General features: G+C 44.2%; 6 non-coding genes across 6 annotated transcripts; 5 read left to right on the top strand and 1 right to left on the bottom strand.

The window, feature by feature from the left end:
* Positions 1–8,793: 8,793 nt before the first annotated feature.
* Positions 8,794–8,868, bottom strand: Trnat-ugu (transfer RNA threonine (anticodon UGU)). Its single transcript has one exon. It is a non-coding gene; the product is annotated as a tRNA-Thr (tRNA).
* A 658-nt stretch (positions 8,869–9,526) lies between these two features.
* Trnat-ugu (transfer RNA threonine (anticodon UGU)) lies at positions 9,527–9,601 on the top strand. The gene has a single exon. It is a non-coding gene; the product is annotated as a tRNA-Thr (tRNA).
* An 806-nt stretch (positions 9,602–10,407) lies between these two features.
* Positions 10,408–10,482, top strand: Trnat-ugu (transfer RNA threonine (anticodon UGU)). The gene has a single exon. It is a non-coding gene; the product is annotated as a tRNA-Thr (tRNA).
* Positions 10,483–10,848: 366 nt separating this feature from the next.
* Positions 10,849–10,923, top strand: Trnat-ugu (transfer RNA threonine (anticodon UGU)). Its single transcript has one exon. It is a non-coding gene; the product is annotated as a tRNA-Thr (tRNA).
* Positions 10,924–11,289: 366 nt separating this feature from the next.
* Trnat-ugu (transfer RNA threonine (anticodon UGU)) lies at positions 11,290–11,364 on the top strand. The gene has a single exon. It is a non-coding gene; the product is annotated as a tRNA-Thr (tRNA).
* Positions 11,365–11,730: 366 nt separating this feature from the next.
* Positions 11,731–11,805, top strand: Trnat-ugu (transfer RNA threonine (anticodon UGU)). The gene has a single exon. It is a non-coding gene; the product is annotated as a tRNA-Thr (tRNA).
* The last annotated feature ends 4,478 nt before the right edge of the window (positions 11,806–16,283 follow it).

Here is a 16,283-nt window from a genome sequence, read left to right as displayed (position 1 = left end):
TCCGTATGAGTATGAGGGGGCAGAGATATCATCTGAACAGCACATTACAAGGCATTTTTCATGACTGGGGACTTTGATGACCAGTGGATGTGTTTAAACTCATTACAGAACCTCCACCAGCTTGAACAGTCCTCTTCTGACATGCAGGGTCCATGGATTCATTAGGCTGTCTCCATACCCATACACGTCCACCCACTCAATACAATTTGAGACAAGACTTGTCTGATCAGGCAACATGTTTCCAGTCATCAACAGTCCAATGTTGGTGTCGATGAGGCCCAGGCGGAGCGTAAAGCTTTGCGTTGTATAGTCATAAATGGTACATGAGTGGCCTTCGGCTCAAAAGTCCATATCGATGATGTTTCGTTGAATGGTTCACACGCTGGCACTTGTTGATGGCCAACCATTGAAATGTGCAGAAATTTGCGGAAGGGTTCCACTTCTGTCATGTTGAACGATTCTCTTCAGGCATCATTGGCGACATTCTTGCAGGGCCTTTTTCCGGCCACAGTGAGTTGGAGATTTGATGTTTTACCAGATTCCTGATATTCACGGTACACTCCTGAAATGGTCGTACGGGAAAATCCATGCTTCATAGCTATCCCGGAAATGCTGTGTCCCATCGCTCATGCACTGACTATAACACCACGTTCAAACTCATTTAAATTTTGATAACCTGCCATTATAGCAGCAGAAACCGATATAATAACTGCACCAGACACTTGTTGTCTTATATAGGCACTGCCAACTGCAGAGCTGTATTCTGTCTGTTTACATATCTCTGTATTTGAATGCTCATGCCTGTACCAATTTCTTTGGCGCTTCAGTGTAATTAAAAATTTTATAAGAGTGAATACTTTTTATAGACTTCAACCATTATCATAAAGTTCAATCCTCATTCCTAATTTTCTCTTTCCAGACATTATTCCTCCAACTGCTCTAGTGGCTAACTATCCACTTGCTGCATCAGAAGCATACATTCTTTCTTTTGCAGCCAACAGAAGTTGTTTATCTGCTTCATGTCTTTTCTCTAAATCTTTATTGTTGCTCTATGCAATATCGTGTTTTTTCAAAGCTTCATCTAGTGATTTTGTTCCTTGATCTCCTCTATCTAATCTTTTATGTAGCCAGCTAGAAGCATTTCAAAAGGTAATTATTAAGTTTTGTGTTAACTAATTCTCTTCCATAATTTTCAATTTGCCGGAATGTGTGTGGCAAGTTATTAAAAAAATCTGATCAAATAATATGGAATTGCTTTTTGATTGTTGATATTAAAATCACAAAATGTATTTGTTTGCATTTCTGTTATTACGACTTATTTCTTGTGATAAGTTTTATCTCCAGTTAATTCTTCTCCATGAATAACTGCTAACTATAGATTAAATCTCTAATATCATTCATCCAAATATATTCAGTTGGGTTTTCCTGTATATTTCTCTATTAAGCCTTCACCTTTTATGCATCTGAAAAATCTGAACTTGAAAGTGGTTGTCTTATTTTTTGGAAAATCATCGGCAATTTATTTTCTCGAACTTTTATATTTTTGACCTTTACTTGATCTTATTTTGTTTGGATTATTATCAGAATATAATGTTTCTGAGTTGAATAATAATAATTCTGCATAATTTGACAAATCAATAGCATCAAATTTTCCGTCCATATAATCCATAGAAATATGTTGAATTAAGTGGATAGATAGAAAATCTACTTGCCAAGTCACAGTAGAACACACACATAAAAGGTGGTTGTAATTTGCAAGCTTTCGGAACCAATGGCTCCTTCTTCAGGTAGAAGGGTTGAAGGGGAAGGAAGAGGGATGAAAGAAAGGTACTGGAGAGGCCTAGGAAAAGGGTGTGGCGCCGATGAGGTCGACCCCAGCATCGATCTGAGTATCGTCTTTGAACTAAACTAAGATTATCTTTGGACAAAACCTCCATGCCAGTTCTTTGTAAGCCTTGCTTGTGTAAAGAGGTGAATAAATGAACGATTGCAAAATGGGAGTATTGTTTGGTGTAACTGACCCGAACTTCTCCCTCACTGGTGACCACGACAACCATTACAAACTCGACGAGTCAACCAGGTTTCTGTGCCTCATCACCCACCTGAACGACCAGGACGACTTGATTGCTGACCTGGTCGACGCTCCGGACTCATCTACCTGGTACACTCTAGCCAAAGAGACAGTTCTACGTCGGCTTGCACATTCAACTGAGGCAGCAATACGGCAAGTGCTCCACGTCGAGCAACTAGGCAATGACAAACCTTCACAGCTCTGGACATGGCTACGTGCCCTGGTCAGCGCTGATCTACTCTGACACAACTCTCCTCACCATCTGGTCAGATAAACTATCTCCTCACATCCGCTTTGCTCTGGCTCAGAGGTCTCCCGAACCTGTCGAGCAAACAGTGACAATTGCTGATGAGCTAGACGATGCATCACTGCTCTATTTCGCCAGCCACTGCCTACCTGACAAGTCTCAGGTTCAGGCTCATCGTCCTGTGGCCGGACGTGGCTGGGGCCACACTGTGCCGACCGTTCCGCTCGCTCTGGGAAGCAGTAAACAAGCTACTGGGACGTCACCGGCTCCGCACACGGTCACGCCCCCTCCTGCAACTGAGCCTGTGGCGGCCACCGAACCTCAGCCACCACCACTGACAAAGAACGTTCCGCAGGAAATGCAACCGCACTGTTACTTCCACACACAGTTTGGTGAGGCGGCACGGAACTGCAGACCTCCATGCTACTTCCCAAACGCCTCCTGTGCACAACATGACAGGCACTCCCCAGTGCTACATTCTGTCCGGGAACGACTGGATAATTGTGGATGACTTCACATTAAAGACATTTTGTCGGGATACCTTTTCCTAGTGAACACAGGCGCCGATGTTTCACTGCTGCCCACGTCCTTAGCGTCGTCGAACATACGCCCTCATCATACTTCACTGCAAGCCGTGAATTGAACTAAACTACAATGCTCGGGTTCAACTTCACACGTCATCTCACTCTCCGCAAACTGCAAACTTGAGTGGATTTTTTTTAGTGTGCGAAGTTGACGAAACTATACTATGCATTGACTTCTTGCGACACCACAAACTTTCACCGGACCTAGTGCAAAACACTGTGTTTCATCACCCGTCCAAGACTCGCTTCCCCTGTGCTCCTTCGAGCAAACACCCCCCTTCCCCCCCCCCCCCCTCCCCCCGTGACAAATCGATCTCGGCTCGTCTCATCTGTACATGCTCGTTTCTCTCGACGATGTTACAAGAAACCATACATAAGTGCCTTGTTGAGCTCGAACACGTCGCTTGCCTACGCAAGGAAAACTTCGAGCTCTCCCTCCGGCTCCACGAAACACAGCTCCAGCTCTCCAATGCAGCAAAGGAATTACAGACACTACAGCAAGGACAAAGCAAGGTCAGTAAGTGCGCCGAATCTGGTTGCAATCCCAGCAATCAAGCCTCCATGTGTTTACCTCCCGCTACCCCTCGCAACTGTGTTATCAAGACTGCCATAACGTGTACTGATGGTTCCGCAGGGCCACACCCTCCTAACACGACAGCATTTGGCACTTGGCCGGACACAAGTGTGCGTGCACGACGAGTGTCACGTGTTCCCAAACTGACAGCTCCTACCCCACCCCTCGCGGACCGCACCTCAAACAATGCAACTTCGGCTCCTGCGTGCCACCATGCGACCGCCACTGACAACACAAACAGTGCACTCGCGCCAAGCGTTTCGCCCACGACTGTGCTGCCACAGGCCACGCCCTCGGCCGGCCGAAGTGGCCGTGCGGTTAAAGGCGCTGCAGTCTGGAACCGCAAGACCGCTACGGTCGCAGGTTCGAATCCTGCCTCGGGCATGGATGTTTGTGATGTCCTTAGGTTAGTTAGGTTTAACTAGTTCTAAGTTCTAGGGGACTAATGACCTCAGCAGTTGAGTCCCATAGTGCTCAGAGCCATTTGAACCATTTGAGCCACGCCCTCGGACAATGGACTCACTATCGCTTCATGAGCTCTACCGAGCTCACCCAACCACAGTGCCACTGCTTCGGGCTGGCGGCCATCTTGTCATGTTGACTCCTGGTACACTTCGCTGCCTTGGCTCCCGTTGGATCCGCCGAGTGGCTCTGAACACCATGACCACACTTCGCCTGCCCCTCCTGCCACACATTGTAAACAAACCGCCTCCCGTGCCGCAGGCAACATTTCCATCATCACCAACGGCATGGTTCACAAGCTTCACCTCATGCCAGGCCCCCTGATCTCCAGTAAACCATGTCGACTTTGTCCCGAGCGCCTCTCCGACCTTAAAAAACAGATTTCTGAACTACTAAGCTCCAGCGTCATTGAACCCTCTGCCAGTAGCTGGTCTACGCCCATACACATGACACCCAAGAAAAGACCGGTCATGGCGCATGTGCGGAGACTACCGTCGACTAAACGCACGAACAATCATGGACACCTACCCCATACCCAACATTGCCGACTTTACCAGTTCCCTCGCAGGTGCAACCACGTTCTCTGTCATTGATTGCAAACGGGCCTACCCCCAGATCCCCATGGCACCTGAAGACATCGAGAAGACAGCAATCACCACCCCGACTGGGTTATTTCAGGTTTGATTCATGCCCTTTGGTCTGAAAAACACAACCCAGACCTGGCAACGCTTCACCAACGAAGTGCTATTCGAACTAAAATTCTGCTTTGCATATCTTGATGACATTCTTGTGTTCAGCTCCTCCGTCGAGGACAACATTCGACATGTGCAAACTGTTATGAACACTCTCACGGCAGCAGGCATCGAAACCAACCAGGATAAATTGCAGCTACATCAACCTGCTGTCACTTTTCTTGGTTTTCGGGTCTCTGCCGACTGCATTTCACCGCCCCCTGAGAAAGTACAAACAATACTACACTTACCACTTCGTCATTCAAAGAGCTCCAGTGCTTTCTTGGGATGGTTAATTATTATCGCCGACATCTACCTCGGGCTGTGGAGATTCAGGCTCCACTGACGGATGCCTTGGCAGGCACCAACATTACTAGATATCGGCGCATTCCATGGACCCCTACTATGACTGCCTCTTTCAGTGCCCTCAAAAATCTTCTTGCCAAGGCCTGCACCATCGCGCATCCTCATCCCAATGAGCAACTTTTCATCACCACAGACGCGAGCAATACTGCCATCGGCACTGACCTTAGCCAGACAGTCGACAGGCAAACTTCGCCTCTGCAGTTCTCCTCGCGCAAGCTCACCAATGCACAACAGAAATATTCCACGTTTGACAGGGAGTTGCTCACGGTCTATGAAGCAATCAAGCATTTTAAGACTGACGTTGAGGGACGCCCTTTCTATGTTTTAACACACCACAAACCCCTGGCTGCGGCCATTACAAACCCGCCAGCTGACCCACCTCCTCGCCGCTTCAGATACATGGACGTCGTATCTCAGTTCACCACTGATGTCAGACACATAAAGGCTGCTGACAATATAGTTGCTGATTTCCTTTCACGAGTCGACGCCGTTCACTTGCTGTTGGACCTCTCTGAACTGCCTAACCTCCAACCTGCCGACGAGGACACACAAAACCTGATTTCAGACTCTACCTCTTTACTGAACTTCATCCGCACCACCTTCCCTGGCATTTCTGGTGAGATCTGGTGCGACGACAGTACGGGCACGTTACGCCCCTTCATCCCAACCACGCTCCATCAAGCTGTCTTCAACGCACTGCATAATTTAGCCGACCCCGGTGTTCGTGCATCCGCCCGCCTCATAGCGGAGCACTTTGTGTGGAGAAATGTCAACAAGGACTGCCGGCACTCTCCTGCGTCGCGTGCCAACGCTGCAAAGTACACAAGCACACTTCACCCCCCCCCCCCCCCCACTTGGCACCTTTTCGACCCCTCCTGGGCGTTTCCAGCATATTCATATTGACAATCTCGGCCCTCTGCCCCTCCCCCCCCCCCTCTAATGGCTTTCATTATGTTCTCTCGTCTATCGACCGAACAACTCGCTGGGTCCAGGCTCTCCCCCCTCCCCAATATTACGGCAGAAACTGTTGCTCGAGCTTTTGTCAAGCCATGGGTATCGCGTTTCGGATGTCCAACTATCATCACGACTGACGAGGGCAGACAATTTGAGTCGGCCCTGTTCTACGAGATTTGTAACATTTGTGGCATCCGGCACATCCATACCACAGCATATCACCCGCAAAGTAACGGGCTAGTTCAGCGTTGGCACCACACTTCCAAGGCGGCTCTTCGATGCCACGACTCTCTATGGACGGAGACTCTTCCCCTTATGCAACTCGGCATTCGTGCTATCTATAAGGAAGACCTCAAAGGCACAATAGCCGAGTTCGTATACGGCCAGAACATTGTTCTCCCTGGCGAACTAGTGAACCCTTCCGCTTCTCTCCCTCAGTCTGACTTACCTTCCTTCGTGGACAGTGTCAGACGCCACTTCACCAACCTCCATATCCCTCTGCCTGCCAGCCACTCCCGCCCTAAGGTTCACGTCCCAAAATCTCTGGACAATTGTGAATATGGCATGCTCCGAGATGACACTGTCCGTGCTCCCCTCCAACCTCCATATACCGGCCCGTACCGAGTTCTCCGGCTCTCAGTCAACACCTATGACATCCAGATAAAAGGTTCAGCTGTTGCAGTCTCTCTCAACAGACTTAAGCCTGCTCATGTCTAGCCCGCTTCTGACCCCCTTCAGGCCATGACCACGCCACTCACTGTCGTGGCTCATGACGCTCCGACCATGCCCTCGTCGGACTTACACACTCGGTTGAGTGAGTTCCAGCTCCACTCGTCAAGCTCTTCTCCAAGCTCGCCCTCTACTCTGGTCTCACGCACTCCGTCGAGTGATCACATGCTCCCCACGTCGAGCTTACCCGCGATCACACCCTCGCCGCCAGGCCCTTCGCCAGTACCTTTGACCTCTCCCCCGTCGCCTGCCTTGCCCTGTCGAGGTTTCTCACCCTCCCCCATCTTGAACGTGCCCTCGCTCGAGGTGTTTGTGCCTGTCTCCCCTGGACATAATCCACGACACCTCTATAATACTACGTGATGACACACTGTTCGTCGTGTGTTTCCCTTCATCTGGTGCTCATGACACAACCTCCACCATTCCCTGCCACCTGGTGAATGTGTTCCCCTCTCGCCCGACGTTGACTTGGACATGTTTTGTGTGTTTGCCACGCCCACCGGAGACATCATCGTCGTCGCTCCGTTCCACCCTCAAACCGCCAGCGTCCCTGTCGCCGCACAACCAGCATGCCCAGTACAACGCCCGGTGCGCTTCAACGACTTCCAGGTTCGGTGGCCGAACATTCCTTCATGACATCTACCGTCACAGCTCCCCGACGACACTGTCGAGCTGACCCCTGTCGACGCCATAGTCACCCCCCCCCCCCCCCGCCCTCGGCCTCTCAATAGTACTCCGTAGTGAGGGGGAGGGGGGGGGGCTATGTGGCGCCGATGAGGTTGACCCCAGACTAAACTAAGATTATTTTTGAACGAAACCGCCATGCCAGTTCTTTGTAAGCCTTGCTTGTGTAAAGAGGTGAATAAATGAACTATTGCAAAATGGGAGTATTGTTTGGTGTAACTGATCCGAACTTTTCCCTCAAGGGGTTGGTTTCGGGAAAGTCACCCAGAACTGCGGATCAGGAGAGATTTACTCTACCAGATGAGAGGGAAAGTCTTTCTTTCCTTCTGATCCTGTACGTTAAGTCTCCCCTGACCCATCATTCTGAGTGACTTTTTTAAAATCTACCCCTTTTCCTAGAACTCCCCACTCCTTTTCCTTTGACCCTACTGACTGAAGAAGGAGCCACTGGCTCCAAAAGATTGCCAAATACAACCATCTTTTATGTGTGTGTTCTGCCGCTGCTTGGTGAGTAGGTTTTTTATCTGTGAAATTAAATAATTTTGTCAATAATTGATTGTTTTCGTTTTACAGTAATATGTGTTTTAGTTAACATATTCATTAATCCATCTGCACCTTCATATTCTTTACCACTAACAGTTACTTTATCTACGTTAAATTTTGCTGGTAAATTGCCAGCGTATTTAAGCATACCAATAGGTTTCAATCCATAAACTTTATCTTCACTATGATTAATATACTTTAACAGTCTTTCACTTATATTTATTTTTCTATGCTTGAGCTATCTTTTTTCTGTTTTTAATCTCTTCTTCAGTGCCTCTTGTATTTCTGATTGACTTAAAGTATAGTCATACTTATGAGGATGATCGTCAGAGGATTCATATTTTGGACTTACATATCTTGGTACATCTACAAATTCTTCTAAATGTGTATGATATGGAACCCTTTGTTTGCAACTTCTTTATTATCTTCAATGACTTTCAGTACATTATTACCTGAATGACAGATTCCTTCTTCAACTTTTTCATTTGCATCAATAGCAGGTTGATCTTTTATTTATAATTTCCATGTTTTTTATGTATGGATGTATAAAAATTAATAAGATAATGCATTCTGCATTTACACTTATAAATAAAATAGCAACCACTTGTATCTGGCTTACATTTAGCATTTCCCTAGCCCATGAACAGTTAATACGATGTTGACCTATATTTTCTGACTTTTCATGTTCTTTTATATATTTAACTATATATGACTGTAGTATCTGCTCCCGAAAGAACAGTTACCGTCGATGACCATGCAGCTTTGCTCAAAATGAAATGATAATTAAATAGACACCCTAGCTGCAAGCAGGCGTTGATACACTTCATTGGGGACATATTGAAAATGTGTGCCCCGACCGGGACTCGAACCCGGGATCTCCTGCTTACATGGCAGACGCTCTATCCATCTGAGCCACCGCGGGCACAGAGGATAGTGCGTCTGCAGGGACTTATCCCTTGCACGCTCCCCGTGAGATCCACATTCCCAACATGTCCACAACACTACATTCGTAGTGCGCCTAATAGATGTTTGCCCATCATACTCATTACTCGTGGCAGATTAATCTACCAAGTCCCGTACGAGTTCAGGCATAGCGTGTGCGTTCGCACAAGAAGGTCAAAGGCCGGGAACCCATATTTTTAACTATATATGACTGTAGTATCTGTTCCCGAAAGAACAGTTACCGTCGATGACCATGCAGCTTTGCTCGAAATGAAATGATAATTAAATAGACACCCTAGCTGCAGGCAGGCGTTGATACACTTCATTGGGGACATGTTGAAAATGTGTGCCCCGATCGGGACTCGAACCCGGGATCTCCTGCTTACATGGCAGACGCTCTATCCATCTGAGCCACCGCGGGCACAGAGGATAGTGCGTCTGCAGGGACTTATCCCTTGCACGCTCCCCGTGAGATCCACATTCCCAACATGTCCACTACACTACATTCATAGTGCGCCTAATAGATGTAAAGAAGATCTATTAGGCGCACTACGAATGTAGTGTTGTGGACATGTTGGGAATGTGGATCTCACGGGGAGCGTGCAAGGGATAAGTCCCTGCAGACGCACTATCCTCTGTGCCCGCGGTGGCTCAGATGGATAGAGCGTCTGCCATGTAAGCAGGAGATCCCGGGTTCGAGTCCCGGTCGGGGCACACATTTTCAACATGTCCCCAATGAAGTGTATCAACGCCTGCTTGCAGCTAGGGTGTCTATTTAATTATCATTTCATTTCGAGCAAAGCTGCATGGTCATCGACGGTAACTGTTTTTCGGGAACAGATACTACAGTCATATATAGTTAAAAATATGGGTTCCCGGCCTTTGACCTTCTTGTGCGAACGCACACGCTATGCCTGAACTCGTACGGGACTTGGTAGATTAATCTGCCACGAGTAATGAGTATGATGGGCAAACATCTATTAGGCGCACTACGAATGTAGTGTTGTGGACATGTTGGGAATGTGGATCTCACGGGGAGCGTGCAAGGGATAAGTCCCTGCAGACGCACTATCCTCTGTGCCCGCGGTGGCTCAGATGGATAGAGCGTCTGCCATGTAAGCAGGAGATCCCGGGTTCGAGTCCCAGTCGGGGCACACATTTTCAACATGTCCCCAATGAAGTGTATCAACGCCTGCTTGCAGCTAGGGTGTCTATTTAATTATCATTTCATTTCGAGCAAAGCTGCATGGTCATCGACGGTAACTGTTCTTTCAGGAACAGATACTACAGTCATATATAGTTAAAAATATGGGTTCCCGGCCTTTGACCTTCTTGTGCGAACGCACACGCTATGCCCGAACTCGTACGGGACTTGGTAGATTAATCTGCCACGAGTAATGAGTATGATGGGCAAACATCTATTAGGCGCACTACGAATGTAGTATTGTGGACATGTTGGGAATGTGGATCTCACGGGGAGCGTGCAAGGGATAAGTCCCTGCAGACGCACTATCCTCTGTGCCCGCGGTGGCTCAGATGGATAGAGCGTCTGCCATGTAAGCAGGAGATCCCGGGTTCGAGTCCCGGTCGGGGCACACATTTTCAACATGTCCCCAATGAAGTGTATCAACGCCTGCTTGCAGCTAGGGTGTCTATTTAATTATCATTTCATTTCGAGCAAAGCTGCATGGTCATCGACGGTAACTGTTCTTTCGGGAACAGATACTACAGTCATATATAGTTAAAAATATGGGTTCCCGGCCTTTGACCTTCTTGTGCGAACGCACACGCTATGCCCGAACTCGTACGGGACTTGGTAGATTAATCTGCCACGAGTAATGAGTATGATGGGCAAACATCTATTAGGCGCACTACGAATGTAGTGTTGTGGACGTGTTGGGAATGTGGATCTCACGGGGAGCGTGCAAGGGATAAGTCCCTGCAGACACACTATCCTCTGTGCCCGCGGTGGCTCAGATGGATAGAGCGTCTGCCATGTAAGCAGGAGATCCCGGGTTCGAGTCCCGGTCGGGGCACACATTTTCAACATGTCCCCAATGAAGTGTATCAACGCCTGCTTGCAGCTAGGGTGTCTATTTAATTATCATTTCATTTCGAGCAAAGCTGCATGGTCATCGACGGTAACTGTTCTTTCGGGAACAGATACTACAGTCATATATAGTTAAAAATATGGGTTCCCGGCCTTTGACCTTCTTGTGCGAACGCACACGCTATGCCCGAACTCGTACGGGACTTGGTAGATTAATCTGCCACGAGTAATGAGTATGATGGGCAAACATCTATTAGGCGCACTACGAATGTAGTGTTGTGGACATGTTGGGAATGTGGATCTCACGGGGAGCGTGTAAGGGATAAGTCCCTGCAGACGCACTATCCTCTGTGCCCGCGGTGGCTCAGATGGATAGAGCGTCTGCCATGTAAGCAGGAGATCCCGGGTTCGAGTCCCGGTCGGGGCACACATTTTCAACATGTCCCCAATGAAGTGTATCAACGCCTGCTTGCAGCTAGGGTGTCTATTTAATTATCATTTCATTTCGAGCAAAGCTGCATGGTCATCGACGGTAACTGTTCTTTCGGGAACAGATACTACAGTCATATATAGTTAAAAATATGGGTTCCCGGCCTTTGACCTTCTTGTGCGAATGCACACGCTATGCCCGAACTCGTACGGGACTTGGTAGATTAATCTGCCACGAGTAATGAGTATGATGGGCAAACATCTATTAGGCGCACTACGAATGTAGTGTTGTGGACATGTTGGGAATGTGGATCTCACGGGGAACGTGCAAGGGATAAGTCCCTGCAGACGCACTATCCTCTGTGCCCGCGGTGGCTCAGATGGATAGAGCGTCTGCCATGTAAGCAGGAGATCCCGGGTTCGAGTCCCGGTCGGGGCACACATTTTCAACATGTCCCCAATGAAGTGTATCAACGCCTGCTTGCAGCTAGGGTGTCTATTTAATTATCATTTCATTCTTTTATATATTCAAGATCTTCTTTAAATTCATTTATATGTTCAAGTAAAATACCATCATCATGGTCTAACAGATATGCAATATTATCTTTTAAAGAACTCATTTAACAAGGAAATATATTATACAATATCTGTGTTTCCCTTTATTAGGTTTTTCTAGTCATATATATTGTAAAAAATCCAAACTGAGCATTCCAACATTTACTAAATGTCTTTAAAATCATCAAATTTTAAATCACCACCAACAAACTTATGGTAGATATGATTTAAATTTGTATTATCTTATCTAAAAATATTTTAAAAATTGTTTTGGTATTTTTGAATATGTCTGGGCTAAATAAAGACCATATATTCCTTTATGTCTTCCTCTAGTAAAATATCTTCTAACTGCATCTTGATTTCAAGACTGAAATCATCGAATACCAGAAGCGAGTTATCTTTGCATTGATCTAATGGTGTAATTTCATCTTTGTTTTCAATAAACGTAGTAATCTTCTCATTATTTTTGTCTTCAACTTGTTTACTGATTTTTATAAATTCCTGATATTTCAGTTGGTCTAAACTTTTTGAATAAACTTACAAGTGATTTATCTTAATCCAGTTTGATCATCCTAGAGCTAGAATATAACTGTCAATCATTAATGTTGTTTCTCCACAACTACTTGGATCTATTATGTAGAGCTCATCAAATAGAATTTGGTAAAAGCTTACCTTGTTTATGTTTTGATCTCTTCTCCGGAATTTTTATCCGTATCAATTTTCATTTAATTACATAAATTTTTATTAATATGAAATGTCACCTATTTCATTTGAGTGGTAAGTCACCTGTTCTCAAAAAAAGATTGATTGTACCTGTACGAGAAAGTTATAGCAATGTTGCACTAGTTGGTCTTTAGACAACATTAGTAACTCCAAACATTGCACAAAACAATAATAAATTGTATTGTGATGAAGAAACAATAGAAATTCCTGTTCGCCAATGTAGTTTGAAAAGCTTGGAAATATCTATTCATTCCAAAAAGCCTAATGTACGCATTAAAGCAGATGAAATTTTAAATATACTTGTTATTGAGAGTGATGTTAAATAGTACAGATATAAAAGATAGTATTGGAAGTGTGTTTGGATTTAGTGGTCAGACTTTTGAAGCTAATGAAAAGGCAATTGTTAATGATGTTCCTAAATGTATTCCATTTGAATTAATTTTAATGTTGCTGTTGGAATGTTTGTGAAACATAATGATCATTTTCATCGAGATACGAATATTATAGCTTCATCTGAGCCTAATGTTAGATTTGGTGGACCAATAATTCATGAACCACATTAGCCTGTATATATTCCAATTTTTGATACTATACAGGAATTAGAAATAACTTTAACTCATTAAAATGAGTATTTGTTGACATCAATGGTGCTGCTGTAACAGTTATTTTAGAAATGGCTTGATAAATTTTTATCTTTAATAAACAATGAACAAAATAGAGAGCTGTCAGTTCCACTTATTCCCTGTGTATGGGAACTCAAAAGATAATCTAAATATTCCTGACAAGGATACAGAAATTAATATAAGTATAGGAGATGGATGGCTTCATCCTAATCATACTCAGTTGTACATGAACTTCAGTATTATTGTAGCTGATGGTACAGATTATCCAACTTATGATGGAAAAATGTAATAAAAAATTATTTGATAATTATGTGGCAAAGCTATTTGATATTATAACAATAAAGAAAGGAAATAATGTTATGTCGAGAATAGAGCTTAGTGATAAAATAAGTGTGGAAGGACATACACTTAATAATGGTAAAATAAAGAGAAAGAAAAACGAAGTGCTTTATCCACTGAATATGCTTGTTGGTTTCATTAGGAACTATAACGAAATTTTGTGGGAAGAGGATCTTACTGTAATTTTTACTTGGAGTCCCAGTGCTGAGCCGGCCAGGGTGGCCGAGCGGTTCTAAGCGCTACAGTCTGGAACTGCGCGACTGCTACGGTCGCAAGTTCGAATCCTGCCTCGGGCATGGGTGTGTGTGATGTCCTTAGGTTAGTTAGGTTTAAGTAGTTCTAAGTTCTAGGGGACTAATGACCTTAGAAGTTAAGTCCCATAGTGCTCAGAGCCATTTGAACCAACCCAGTGCTGAAGATGGCCTGACTACAGTGAAGCTGGAGTTGAAATAAAAGACACACTTCCAAAAGAAGGTAAAATTGTAGTAGAATCTATGGAAACACGTATACCCATTGTTAAATATGAATGAAATTGTGGGCTTGAATAACAAGAAAATATACTGAAAACTACTACAATTCGCATTTATTTCTAATAACTACAAACTGTGGAAGTTGCTGGTTTAAGGAACAAGAAGAATTTAGAGCTAGATCTCATGAACTGGTATGGTTCAATAAAATTTGATATGTCTTTTTTACTTTGTTGTGTTCCAAACTAATCAAAAAAATAACCAATTGCCTGATTCATCACTATAAGATCACATAAAGCTGCATAATCTATATTTGAACAATGGAAGAAATGAAGTATTTCCTGAAGAAGCATGGAATTTAGAACCATCAGATAATTGTTTGAAAACTTATGACACTTTTCTCAATTTTAAATGAGTTACCCAACTGAAAGGAGATGTTGACATAAATCTGTATGATTTCATAACAAATTGTCCTTTATATGTTAATAATATCACACATAGAAAAAATATTGTTACAAGTCAAAAGACAAAGATAAAATTGGTGGGAACATTTAACAATAAGGTACCTTCTCTAAATACCATGGGATTATCGACACAGAATATTAAATGAGAATTTTTAAACTTAAGAGTTATGTATCTAATGATATCCAATTTCATTTTCTGAATAGTCATTTCCATGTAGATTACCTTAGCATTTTGAATTTTAAAAATTGTGTAATGTTTGGGTGAGAAATTAATGAAAGTCAATCTAGCCAGCAGGCTGGCTGGTGGGGGATATTGTGTAGCTGCTGCCTCTGGAGTGGCTCGCAACTGACATGAGTTTTTATCGCTACCCGGCGTGATCAGAAGGTCATGCCATGTCATCAAGCCACAGTTTCCTGAACAGTTTTAGCAGCTGGGGCTGGTTCAGAAAACCGCCAACAGATGTCTCATTTTTGTTCTCGAATGAACTTGATTTCTCAGATACCAACTATATATGTGATTTATGAACATTATTTTCTTGCCATGTGGGGCACAGCTGAATAGCTATGTATTGGTTCGGCCAGTCTTATACTATTGTTGTTTGCTATCATTGTTCACTGCTTGAGCCCATTTGAAGAAGACAAGGTCATCTGTCATCAGCAGCTCCACCCTCTACACAAGTTGCCCCAAGACGCTGCTAGAAGAAGATGATGATGATGATGATGATGATGATGATGATGATGATGATGATGATGATGATGAGGAGGAGGAGGAGGAGGAGGAGGAGGAGGAGGAGGAAGAGATGATGATGATATAGTGGTGGTGGTGATATGATGGATGGATGGACAACAATTTGCATCCAAGTCATAGTCGTACAGTGACATTCGACAAAAAAAGGGGGGTTGGGAAATGAAATGAAGAGAGTATCATCAGAAAAAAACCCTGCCAAATTTCCTTTTGAAAGGTGCCAAAAGATATTGCTGAAATTTTGTTGACCGGTGCAATGAATTTTTGAAATCACAGAGTGTTTGTATCTCGTTCAAAACTTTGAGGACCAGCCACTTAGAAAAATTTTGGGCCCAGAACGCCAGCCATTTATGACAGCATTTAAAAGTATAATGGCACACCTCTGATGTATGTTAAAGGGTAACACACACTAAAAAAGGCTAAGCTCCAAGGTTAGTTTTTCATATTTATCTTATTTCTTTCATATATTACAAATTATGGAATAATGATGACAAAAAGCATAATTATACTTGAAAAAAAGTCTGAGGTGAATTCTTGAGGAATTTCACATGTAATTGGCTTTTCTATGGAAAAGTTGCAGAGCTCGATTGAACATTTATTCAGCCAGGTAACCTAAGAAATGTTTGGTATACAGCAGTGAAATTAATAATCATGCATTTTGGAAATATTCAGCTGCTACGATTTAAGCTTTGCTCTTAGGATTCTGTCTAACTATGCCATTGGAAATGGGGGAAAAATTTTTTTGACAACCAGTATTACAAGTGAAAGCTTAGCTTTCCTTGTAGCTACAGTGTATGTGTATTAATTTAAACCATTAACTTTTTCTATTTGTGTGTTTGCGCTACTTGGTAGCGATGTTACTATTGGGCTAACTACATCAAATGTTCTGTGCTTTGAATATATGCTGTCATTGGTTGGTAAGATCAAATGACATGCGCTATGATTGTCCAACAAAAGTGCATCGCAATCTGGATTTCAGTGGTTCGGAAGCTGCCGTTCTG

This window comes from Schistocerca nitens, chromosome 12 (genome assembly GCF_023898315.1).
Source record: "Schistocerca nitens isolate TAMUIC-IGC-003100 chromosome 12, iqSchNite1.1, whole genome shotgun sequence".
Taxonomy (NCBI): Eukaryota; Metazoa; Arthropoda; class Insecta; order Orthoptera; family Acrididae; genus Schistocerca; species Schistocerca nitens.
This window is presented reverse-complemented; position numbering and strand designations above follow the sequence as displayed.